Consider the following 11,375-nt stretch of genomic DNA (forward strand, 5'->3'; position numbering starts at 1 on the left):
CTGCGCCATGTGTCTAGGCTGAGAGAGTATCCCTCTATGTGGAATGGGATCCCAAAGTCCATTAGTATACTAAGGATGAATGCTGTTCCAATACCAGAGGCCTTATAGATATTCCAGGCCTCCTAACTGACACCCACATTCAGGAGGTCTCGTTCGGTTCTATGCTGGTTTCCCAGCTATCAGTCTGGCGTCCATGAGCTCCCCCTTGTTCAGATCAGCTGTTTCTGTAGGTTTCTCCAGCCTGGTCTTGACCCCTTTGCTCATCACTCCTTCTTCTCTGCAACTGGATTCCAGGAGTTTAGCTCAGTGTTAAGCTGTGGGAGTCTGCTTCTGCTTCCATCTGCTACTGGATAAAGGCTCTAGGATGGGATTTAAGGTAGTCATCAATCTCATTATCCGGGAAGGGCATTTAAGATAGCCTCTCCAATATTGCTTAGATTCTTAGTTGGGGTCATCCTTGTAGATCTCTGGACATTTCCCTAGTGCCAGATTTCTATTTAAACCTATAAATAGCACGCTGTATTATGGTATCTCTTTTCCTGCTCTCCTCTATTCTTCCCCTGACTCAATCTTTTAGCTCCATCATGTTCTCCTGTCTCCTCCTCCTCTTCTCCCCTTCTTTTTCTCCTAAGTCCCTCTACCCTCCCCCATGCTCCCAATTAGCTCAGAAGATCTTGTCCTTTCCCCTTCTCTGGGGGACCATGTATGTCTCTCTTAAGGTCCTCCTTGTTTCCTAGCTTCTCTGGCAGTGTTGATTGTAGGCTGATAATCATTTGCTCTATGTCTAAAATCCATATATGAGTGAGTGCATACCATGTTTATCTTTTTGTGAATGGGTTACTTCACTCAGGATGGTTTTTACTAGTTTCATTCATTTTCCTGTGAATTTCAAGTTTCAATTTTTCCCCCACTGAATAGTACTCCATTGTGTAAATGTACTACATTTTCTTTATCTATTCTTCAGTTGAGGGCCATCTAGGTTGCTTCCAGGTTCTGGCTGTTACAAATAATTCTTCTATGAACATAGTTGAACAGGTGTCCTTGTTTTTAAGAATATGTACCCTTTGGGTATATGCCTAAGAGTGGAATTGATGGATCTTGTGGTAGACTGATTCCCATTTTCCTGAGGAACTGCCATACTGATTTTCAAAGCGGCTGTACAAGTTGGCACAACCCACCAGCAGTTCCCCTTTCTCCATATCCTCTCCACCATAAAATGTAGTTGGTGTTTTTGATTTTAGCCATTCTGAAAGGAGCAAGATGGTATCTCAGAGTTGTTTTGATTTGCATTTCCCTGACGGCTAAGGATGTGGAATACTTTCTTAAGTGTTTTCAGCCATTTTAGATTCCTCTATTGAGAATTCTCTATTTATTACTGTACACCTCTTTTTAATTGGATTATTTGGTGTTTTGGTGACTAGCTTCTTGAGTTCTTTGTATATTTTGGAGATCAACCCTCTGTCAGATGTGGGGTTGATGAATATCTTTTCCCATTCTGTGGGCAGCCGTTTTTTCTTGCTGACAGTGTCCTTTGCCTTACAGAAGCTTCTCAGTTTCAGGAAGTCCCATTTATTAATTGTTGATCTCAGTGTCTGTGCTACTGGTGTTATGTTCAGGAAGCTGTCTCCTGTACCAATTCATTCAAGGGTACCTCCCACTTTCTCTTCTAAGAGGTTCATTGTGGCTGGATTTATGTTGAGGTGTTTAATCCATTTGGACTTAAGTTTTGTGAGGGCAATAGATATGCATCTATCTACAATCTTTTAAGCCAGCATTCAGTCATGCCAGCACCATTTGTTGAAGATGCTTTCTTTTTTCCATTGTTTAATTTTAGCTTCTTTGTAAAAATCAGGTGTTCCTAGGTGTATGGGTCCATATCATGGTTTTCAATTCGATTCCATTTGTTTACCTGTCTATTTTTGTACCAATACCAAGCTGCTTTCAGGACTATAGCTCTATAATAGAGCTTGAAGTCAGGGATGGTGTGCTGCCTGAAGTTCCTTTATTGTACAGGGTTACTTTGGCTATCTTGTGTGTTTTGCTTTTCTATATAAAGTTAAGAATTGTTCTTTCCAGGTCTGTGAAGAATAGTGCTGGGATTTTGATGGGGATTGCATTGACTATTTGGTAAATAATAATTAGAATAGTGTACTTACAGTTAGGCCTCATCACTTGGGTTGTACTTGGAAGATGGATTTAAAATACATATACACAGCGAGTGTTTTCCCCAATGGTCTCTTCATGACACCTTTGTTGGATGACATGAATGACTCCATTTTGCACAATTAACAGTCATACTTCTTAAATCCCTTTACCTTTAAGGTTCAGATGACTAGATGTGTTTAGTGGGAGGAATTGGGGGGAGGACGCAAAATATTTGATCCCATCTTGGAACTAGAAGTCTCCTGTCGGAGAATTTTGACTCTAGAAACTCAGATCTCTTTTGTCGCATCTAGATGTACACACTGACAGTCACGAGATTCACCTCTAACTCTCTGAGTTCAACCTGAAAGAAGAAGGTAGGTGTATGCCACCTCCACTGTGTGACTTCTCTGTCTAGAGCTCACTTGGTGGAATTTCCACGTCATGAAACAAAGGGAGTGGGTGGGAGAGACTGCCTGTTTTATTCAGTCAGCTTATGACTTCTAAGTGAAATACATATAGGCGGTCAGGAATATTTTTATATGGAAACCCAAAGCATTATTGTTGCTCCCAAAGGAGAGGATGGAGAAATTGATGTCTATGTGTCCCCACAGATTCCTAGATACATTCAGGTAACATAGGGTCATTGTGGGTCTGGGATGTGGCTCAATGTCTTCTGACAGCAAAATGTACCAAGAACAATTACAGGCAAAACAACATATTAAGTTCTAGTAGGCAAATAAAATTGGATATAACAGGTATATAGTTTCCTAACTAGAAGAGGGTTTTTATTAAAGTAGGAGATGTCTTTGTGGATCCATAGTTTTAAAATCAGTTATGCAACCAGCAGGCATCTTTTGCTGTTCTCTTGTTGAGAAACAAAGGGAAATGAGAAATGCCTGTCCTATTGAGGTGATAGTACCCAACTCAAGAAGCAGTCAGGACACAGTATTGGAAAAGAAGTGGCAAGGCACTAAAGCCACTAGGTCAAAAAGAACATGAGTGGAGGATTTAAGAGAAAGGAGATTGTGGTGAGGGCCAGGAACACCCAGGAAATCCTAAAAACAACGCCTTAGTTTGCTTTGTAGTTAGTGAAGTAATGGAATAGAGGCTGTCCCTGGCAGTTCTGCAGCACAAACACTACTCAATCATTCACTCACCTGTCTCTTCTGAAATCATCAGTTTCTGATGTCCATGTACCAGGCACTCAAATGCAAGGAAGGAGATGATGCCTGCTGGATTGGACTAAGCATCGAGGTAAAAGCCAGGGAGTAAAGTGAAGGGATCTGAAAGCAGTGGGGAGGTACCAAGGGGGCAGAGGAGGAGGAGTGTGTGGATGTGAACAGGGACACTGGGGAAGGTCGATCACCAAGAGGGAACAAATAACTGCTCTTCCTCAGCTCTTCTGCTCCATTCCCTGTGTGACAAGGAGCCATTATTCTTGGGGTCCCCTTCAATAAGAAAAAACAAACAAATGAATAAATAAAATGTTATCATACTTGGAACCAAGACAAATAGGTCCTGAGTGTTACTTGTCCCAAGCATTGATAATCTGTGCTATATGCTAATAGATTACATATGGAACCTACTTAATCTCCCCAAATCAACCAGGCTTCCTATCTCTCTCTCTCCCCTTCCACCCTGTGTGTTTGTCTTTCTTTCTCTTCTCTCTCTCCTGAATCAAATAGATGCTTTTTGGTTAAGCTTACATTCATTTATTTCACTGTTTTTCACGGAGGATATTAATACTTCGCCACAGGAAATTACCTTTGGAGCCAACACACCTAGAAGGTATTATATCAGTACAGAATAATAGCTCAATTGCTTGCTTGTTTCATTCTTCTTTATTTTCTGTCTCAGATATGGTGGTGAAGTCTGCTGCATTCTGGAAAGAGGAGAAGACATGTTAATAACTGGAGGCCTCCACCCTTACCTTGGGAAGTATAAAGTGAGCAGAGGAAGGAGTGAGGGAAGGATTTGCGCTGCAAACAGAACAGTCTATAAAGGCACATGGCATCATTGACTGCTCTGATGGGGAAGAAAAGGGGCATCAACAGATGTGTCCATGTCAGGGTGTCTACTGCTGCCGTGAAACACCATGACCAACGGTTTATGGAGGAAAGGTTTCATTTCACCCACGTTTCCATATTACAGCCCATCAGTGAAAACAATTCGGGCAGACACTCAAGCCGGGCAAGATCCTGGAGGCTGGAGCTGATGGTGAGGCCAGGAAGAGATGGTCTGCTCTTTACCCATGGTTTTCTCAGCCTGGTTTCTTATAGAACCCAGGAACATCAGCCCAGGGGTGGCCCCAACGACAGTGGGCTGGGTCCTCTCCTAACAACCACTAAATCACTAATGCCCAACACCATGCCGACAGCTCAATATTATAGAGACATTTCCTCAATTGAAGTTCCCTCCTCTCAGATGAATCTAGCTGATGTCAAGTTGACAGAAAAACCAGCCAGGACAAAAGAGCAGTCTGTTTTTGTACTTCTTGTGCTCAGTTTAATTACCACCAAGTTCAATGAGATTTCCTGCTCTGCTCAGAGATGTCAGCTGCAGAGAGAGAACCAGCTAGCCCTGTGCATTGCAGAGTGAATAATTGGAAAACCTGTGACTGTGTGTGTTCATGAAAGTAGATCTGATAGTAATTATTTTCACACATAAAGGTAAAAATAGAATAATTTCTGTAACAATAGTGCTATATGAAATTGCAATTATTTGCCAGTGGTTACTCATTGTTTAAATACCTCAAGCATATCTTGAAAAACCATGACACAGAAATTCCTAGAAAAGTTTCTATAGTAGAAAATAATTATCTTTTGCCTCTTAAAAGACCATTTTACATTTTAAAGTTGTCTGACAGCTTAACAAATAACCAACATCTCTCAGGATCTTAATCCTTTATTATGTTCTTTCTCATTTAGGTAACAGCCTTGTGGCCTGCATAGATTTGGGACAGGAGAACTTGCTCCAATCACTCAGGGACTTGTATTTCTAATGGCACTTTATCCCTTTAGACTGCACTCTTAAATGTAACCGCAAGGTGCATGATGGCCATTTCATTTCACATTTAAATTAACAAAATACACTTAAACTAAGATTATGCCCTACTTTTGCATTAACTATTTCAAGTATAAAGTGACCACCTGTAGTTATTGACTACTATATTTTACATGTAGGCACAGAATATTGTCATCGTCCCTGAGGGTTCTATTGGAACCCTGTGCAAGGACTTGGAGTCCACCACAGAGCCATCGACACAAGGCAGTAGGCAAAGGCATTCTCATGTGGATGATACATCAAGTGCCAAACCTGTAAGTGGTGGACCTTGCTTTGGTCAGACATCTTTGAGACTGATTTTGCCACTTAACTGTGGGGATAGCTAGGAAATGGAGTCTGTGTGCGCAGATGCCTGCCTGCGGGGGCGGGGGGGGGAGATTCAGAATCTCAGAATAACAGCTTTAATTTTGATTCACACAGAATGGCAAGACTAAGTAGATTCTTGATATGTTCCATGGTATACCTGGCTTGAGTATTTACAAGAGTCTCATGAGAATATTATGGAGAAGAAGGCCTGAGAGTGTGGGGATGGATCTGGTGGCCACCACAGGCAGGATGAATACAGACAGGAAGCAGTTGACTCAAGATGTGGTTGTACAAAATGGAGCAGATGAGCCCCAGAGCTTATATTCTATAAAATAAAATAGTATTTGTTGAAACCCTTAGCACCGCATGATGAATAAGGTCAAAGAAGACAGCCTAGAGATGTCTAAAAGAAAAAATCTGGAAGCAGTGAGCATTCTGGGAGGCAAATGAAACAGAAATGCCCTTCACCTAAGTATAGACCATAGTTACAGAGGCCATCACCATGACAGTTATGTTCAGTGTTTCAGAGTCGTGTGAATACAGAATATGAGATTAATATGTATATAGCACTATTGAGCACTTGCTCTTTGTTGATCATCTGCCTCTACTTCTGCATATCACCTGATTTATTGTCATTTCAAAGATAACTAGAGAGCTTATCTAGTATATTATTCACTTTCCCTGTCACTGTGAGAAAACACCCTAAAAAACCTTAAAGGCATAGGATTCATTTTGATTTGTAGTTGGAAGGTCCCATTCATTATGGCAAGGAGGAGCTTGAAACAGGTGCTCATATTGCATCACAGTGAGGAAGAAGAAAGCTGTGAGAACTGTGCTCAGTGACTGACTTCCTTTCCTGCAGTCTAGAACTGAGCCAAGGGAATGGTGCCACCCATTGTTAGGGCTGGTCTTTCCACTACAGTTAACCCAGTCAAGAAGATCCTTTCCCGGGATATTCAGAAACCTGCCTCCTGTTGAGCTGGTAATTAGCAATGGCTACCACAGTGTTTTCCCAGGAGCACTAAGCCTGCTCCCTATCCTAAAAACAGCTGTCAGATCTGAGTCCATGAAGATTTTCCAAAGTATGGCTGAGCAAACTTTCTATAGACTTGGCCTCCTGAGCCTGTGTCAACAGTCAGTGCTCCCCTGCCCCAGGCTGGATTCATGAACGATGGCAGAATTTTGACCCTGGACATGGAGCATTACTGCAATGCAGAGAGCACCCTGGATGAGTCATTATGGGTAAGTGTATTAAAGGAAGTTTTCTTTCTCCCAGGGTGTTACACAAAATGATTCCACTAAGGAACTATTCACTCTTTACCCAACAATTAATGAAGGTACAGAGAATCTCACTGAAGGATAGCATAGAGTTTCTCACTGCAAATCCCAAGTGTAGACCAGAGACCTTGGCCAAGCATGCATGTGTGTTTCCTCTCTATGTTTCCCATACCTAGATGTGATCATTAGATCAGGCTTTCCCAGATTTGTCCCTCATATAGTTTTAAGTGTGTAATTCTTCATGGGGCTGTCCATGGATTATGAGATAGTCAACAACATCCTTAACCCGTGGACGACATTGACATGTTACCTCCCAGTCTTAGCAGCCACGACTATTTCCAGACATTGCTAAATATCCATAGTTGGTAGAAGGAAGGATTTCCTTTGGTTGAGTATATGTGAATTAAAACAAATACCAGATACCCTTTTAAAATTCAACACTGTCTCATTCTATAGGCCCAATGTTTAGGAGTTTTAAATATATGCTAACCTTTTGGAAATAGTTGGAACTAGGAAAAAGGCATTTGCTTTAAAGTGTGAAAATTAAAGGTAATAATTATGAAGAATTCAAATCCTTTAAAATCAATTTACAGAAAGATATATTTAACTGAGGTGTCATGTCTTTTGGTGTATTTGCTGAGATGTGAAGAGGGGAGCTGTTTCCAGCCTGGTTTCCTTGTGAGGTGTCTTCACGGTGGGACATGAACAGAAGGCCAAGGTCTTTCACATCCATTCAGGGTTTCTCCAGGTGATAGAAATGGGACTTCTGAAGATGGACAATGCTTACAAGTTTCCCAACCTTCGCTGCCGGGCCTGGGCCTGAAAAACCAACCTTCCATCCAACACCGGTTTCCATGTATACCTCTGTGACCTGATATTCTAAGACTGTCTTTTTTGGGCATTGAGTGCCTTTGCCCCAGACACAGGCTATTTTTATTTTGTCAAAACATCAGTAGTTTATAACTGTTGACCAGGAAAATGGATATTGCCTTCACTGTCATAAGTGTTTTCCTTTGAACAGTGGTGATTTCAGCTTGTTCACCAGGATAACAGACAGCTTTGAATGTTAATAAAGGGGCAGTTCTCCGGGTGTGGATGTAAAGTCCTTCTAGTGGTCAAGGAAATGATCTAGGAAAAAGTAATTTGTGTAGTTTTATCTGGACTGAGGTGGAATTCCTGAACTTTGACCTGTGACCAGGGCTGCTTACCAGTGATCTGAACAATAGATTCTTGTAGAATTTTAGGTTTATGGAGTAGAAATTATCTCATTACCAGAATATTGTATGAAGATTATCTTTACAAATCCCCAGTTAAGTCAGGCACACTGGAGAGAAGGAACTGATTGTTATGACTCAAATTTTAGCCCACAGTCCACCAGAGTGGACAGTAACTTGAGACAGATGGTCACAAAGAAACATTCGGCAAAGAGCTAGAAATCAATAAAGAGTCTTGGCTCATTTTATGTTTTTAATATACGTGTGGAACCCAGCATGTGGAATGGTGCTACCCACATTAGGGTGAATTTCCTCACTTCAAGCAACCAAAACTCCTCACTTCCTTGGTTAGAATGCCCAGAGATTTCTCTGGTGAGTGATTTTAGGTGCCTTTGCCTTGGCTGTCTAGATAAACAATTGCAGATAGCACAGCGAACTACTCTCCATGGTGGACAATTGCAGCCCAGCATGACTTGGAAGAAGCTCCATGCTCAACAGTGGTAAAATACGTTCCTTTAGTCTAGCTGCTTCTGAGTAGATGAACTTTTAATCCTGTGAGCACCTTGGTTGTTTCTGACTCCTGCAGAGGACCTGCACAGTCAGATGATGACTCCAGACATCTGCAGACCTGTGCCAAATGGTTTATGTGTCAGTGGTTCTCAACCTGTTAGATGTGACCCCTAAGTGGGTCACATATTAGATATTTACCTTACCATTTATAATAGTAGCCAAATTACAGCTGTGAAGGAGCAAGGAGATAATTTTATAATTTGGGGTCACTACAAATGAAGAACTGTATTAAAGTTTTGCAACATTAGGAAGGCTGAGAACCACTGGTGTAGGGTGATCCTAGGTCTTTTTGCAGCCAAACAATCAATGAATGTGTCTCTGTGCACCTTGTTTGAATTTGCATTTGGGCATTATCACTATGCAGCACTTGTCCTGCCGTTGGTCTGGCTCTGATTGGGATATGTATGTATGTGTGTATGTATGTATGTATATATGCATGTTAATAAATATGTATATGTATATATATGTGTGTGTATTTATATATATGTATATGTATATATGGGGGGCCTTGGGAGAAGGGTGGAAAGTGTTTTAATTTCAGTATTATGTCCTGATACGGGTCAGCCCCCTTCTGATTGGCTTGTTTTCAACCTTTCCTCAGGCAGCTGCCTTTGACTCACATTTATCTTGATGGCTCTGCACTGGTCACTCATGGTGGGATCAAGATGGGGCAGGGTGTCCACACTAAATGATTCAGGCAAGAATACAAACCCTGGATTCTGTGGAGTAGGTCCTCACAGATTTATTTCTCTCTCAAAATAAATGTTAGGATGCTCTAAATTTGACTGCTTAAGCATTAAGCTATCAGCAGAAAGCAGCGTACAAGTCAGTTTTATTATAGAACACTAGAAAAGCATGTGTCAAAGAGGACTGTGTGATTGACTTCTGCTTTCATTTGGATGTATTGAAAACTGAATTGTCCTCTTCTGAGTTTTTGCTGGGAGGTGAAAAGATGTGCGAAATCTGATGGATTGTAGTGTTTCTTGCCCTTTTTAGATTAAGGACTCTGAAAAATCAACAACATAAAGCAGACTTTGATATCTCTTCCCAGTGTTTACTAGTAATTCTGTTTGTCTGATTTTGTTACTATAAATTACTAAGATGTTGCTCATGTAATTTTGTTGATTGTCAGGTTTTTTTCATCTTACCTTATTATTGCTCATTACATGAGCAATGCTTTGTGTTATTGCAAACTTCACAATTGCCAGGCATGGTGAGCTGGCCTATAAACTCAGCACTCTGGAGACTAAGGCAGGAGGATCAAATTCAGGTCAAATTCAGCCACATAGAGACATAATGTCTCAAAATCAAAACAGACAAAGACATTCTTACCAATCATGATTTTAATGGCTGCAGGGGAATGCATTTGTAATTAACTCTACCCCAGCTACTGAACTATTCAATAAATATTCCTAAAATAAACCTAAAATTTCCCTAAACTGCCTCTCCAGCGGAGGAGTTATTGGATAATGGGGAGTGAGTATTTAGAAATACTGACACACATTGCTAAGTTGTTTTCCATAAAATGTCTGTTGTGGCCTTACCTAACCCTAAATTTGATGAATTGTTGAAATAATTCAATAAATTTACAGGTGAATGAAAGCAGCTCAAGTGATATAATTTTGATTTTTTTAATTATAGAGACTGGGGGTGTGTAGGATTTATATTTTGTCTGTTTATTTGTTTTTGTTTTCATGGTGCTAGCACCTGAGAGTTCTCTAGTTCTACTTTTAAGTAAGATTTCACTGTTTTCTTCTTGCACCAAAGAGCTTATTTTGAGAACCTGTGACTCTGTCTGGATTTTTTCTGAGAGCCTCTCATTATGGAAGGCACAGGAAGCCCGTATCTGTGGACAAACTCTATCAAGCATACTGCTAGGCAGAGAGATGAATCATCTAACATGATTTTCTCCAGCACTAAAAGTATAGAACAAAGCAACCTCCAAGCCCCATGCTGGCCCTCAGCTCCCTCTTCATCCCCTCCTCTGTGATGCATGTGTTCCTAAGGCCATGTCCTTCCTGAGAAGTGTTCTTTTCCTGCAGTGTGGCCAGAGATGTGCATAGAAACCAGACAGCTCCTGCTAAAATGATGTCCTCTTTGCTAGAATTTTGCTAAGTGTGGGTGGTGAGAGTAGCTTGACAGTGTCGATTTCATTAATACAGAGATGTGGGTGAATCTTTTCCTCCTGTAGTAAGGGATAGTGTGGAGCCTTTTCCTGATGTTATTTCAATGAGAAAATCAATGGAAACAAAAGTGTCTAAAACTTGGACATGCCAGGCATGTGCACAGGTGTCCAACTAACCAGTGTATGAAAAGAAACTCATGTTCAAAATTCCAGGTGGTCAGCTGTGAATTAAAGATGCCGATGTCCAGTATCCACTTGCGTGGGACCAGCACAGAAACCGTCCCCAACACAAATGCCCCTGGAGGGTCTGTGGTGGCAGATCTCAATGAGTTGGCAGTAAAGGTAAAGGCTGCTGTAGTTCCTTTATTCATTAACCTTTCAGGTCAAATCCATAGCTGTAGATCACAGGCATCGTTTATCTATAAATTCTCTCAGTCCAGGGCAGGGCAGGCATGCAGACCCAGCAGATGACACAACACCCTGTATTTATCTAAGGTAAGCTTTGCTCCATGACTGAGTCCATGCTTCCTTGATGTCTGTAGGGTGGACAGATATTCGTCTGCTTGGTGGTCCATGTCTACTGAGATTACAGAGGAAGTCCCTATTGAACATTCTAATTATAGAGTAACTTACCAACATGGTAAAGTGCTTCAAATATTCCCAATCTGCCTAAT

Source organism: Mesocricetus auratus, unplaced genomic scaffold (assembly GCF_017639785.1).
Source record: "Mesocricetus auratus isolate SY011 unplaced genomic scaffold, BCM_Maur_2.0 Super-Scaffold_100010, whole genome shotgun sequence".
Classification (NCBI taxonomy): Eukaryota; Metazoa; Chordata; class Mammalia; order Rodentia; family Cricetidae; genus Mesocricetus; species Mesocricetus auratus.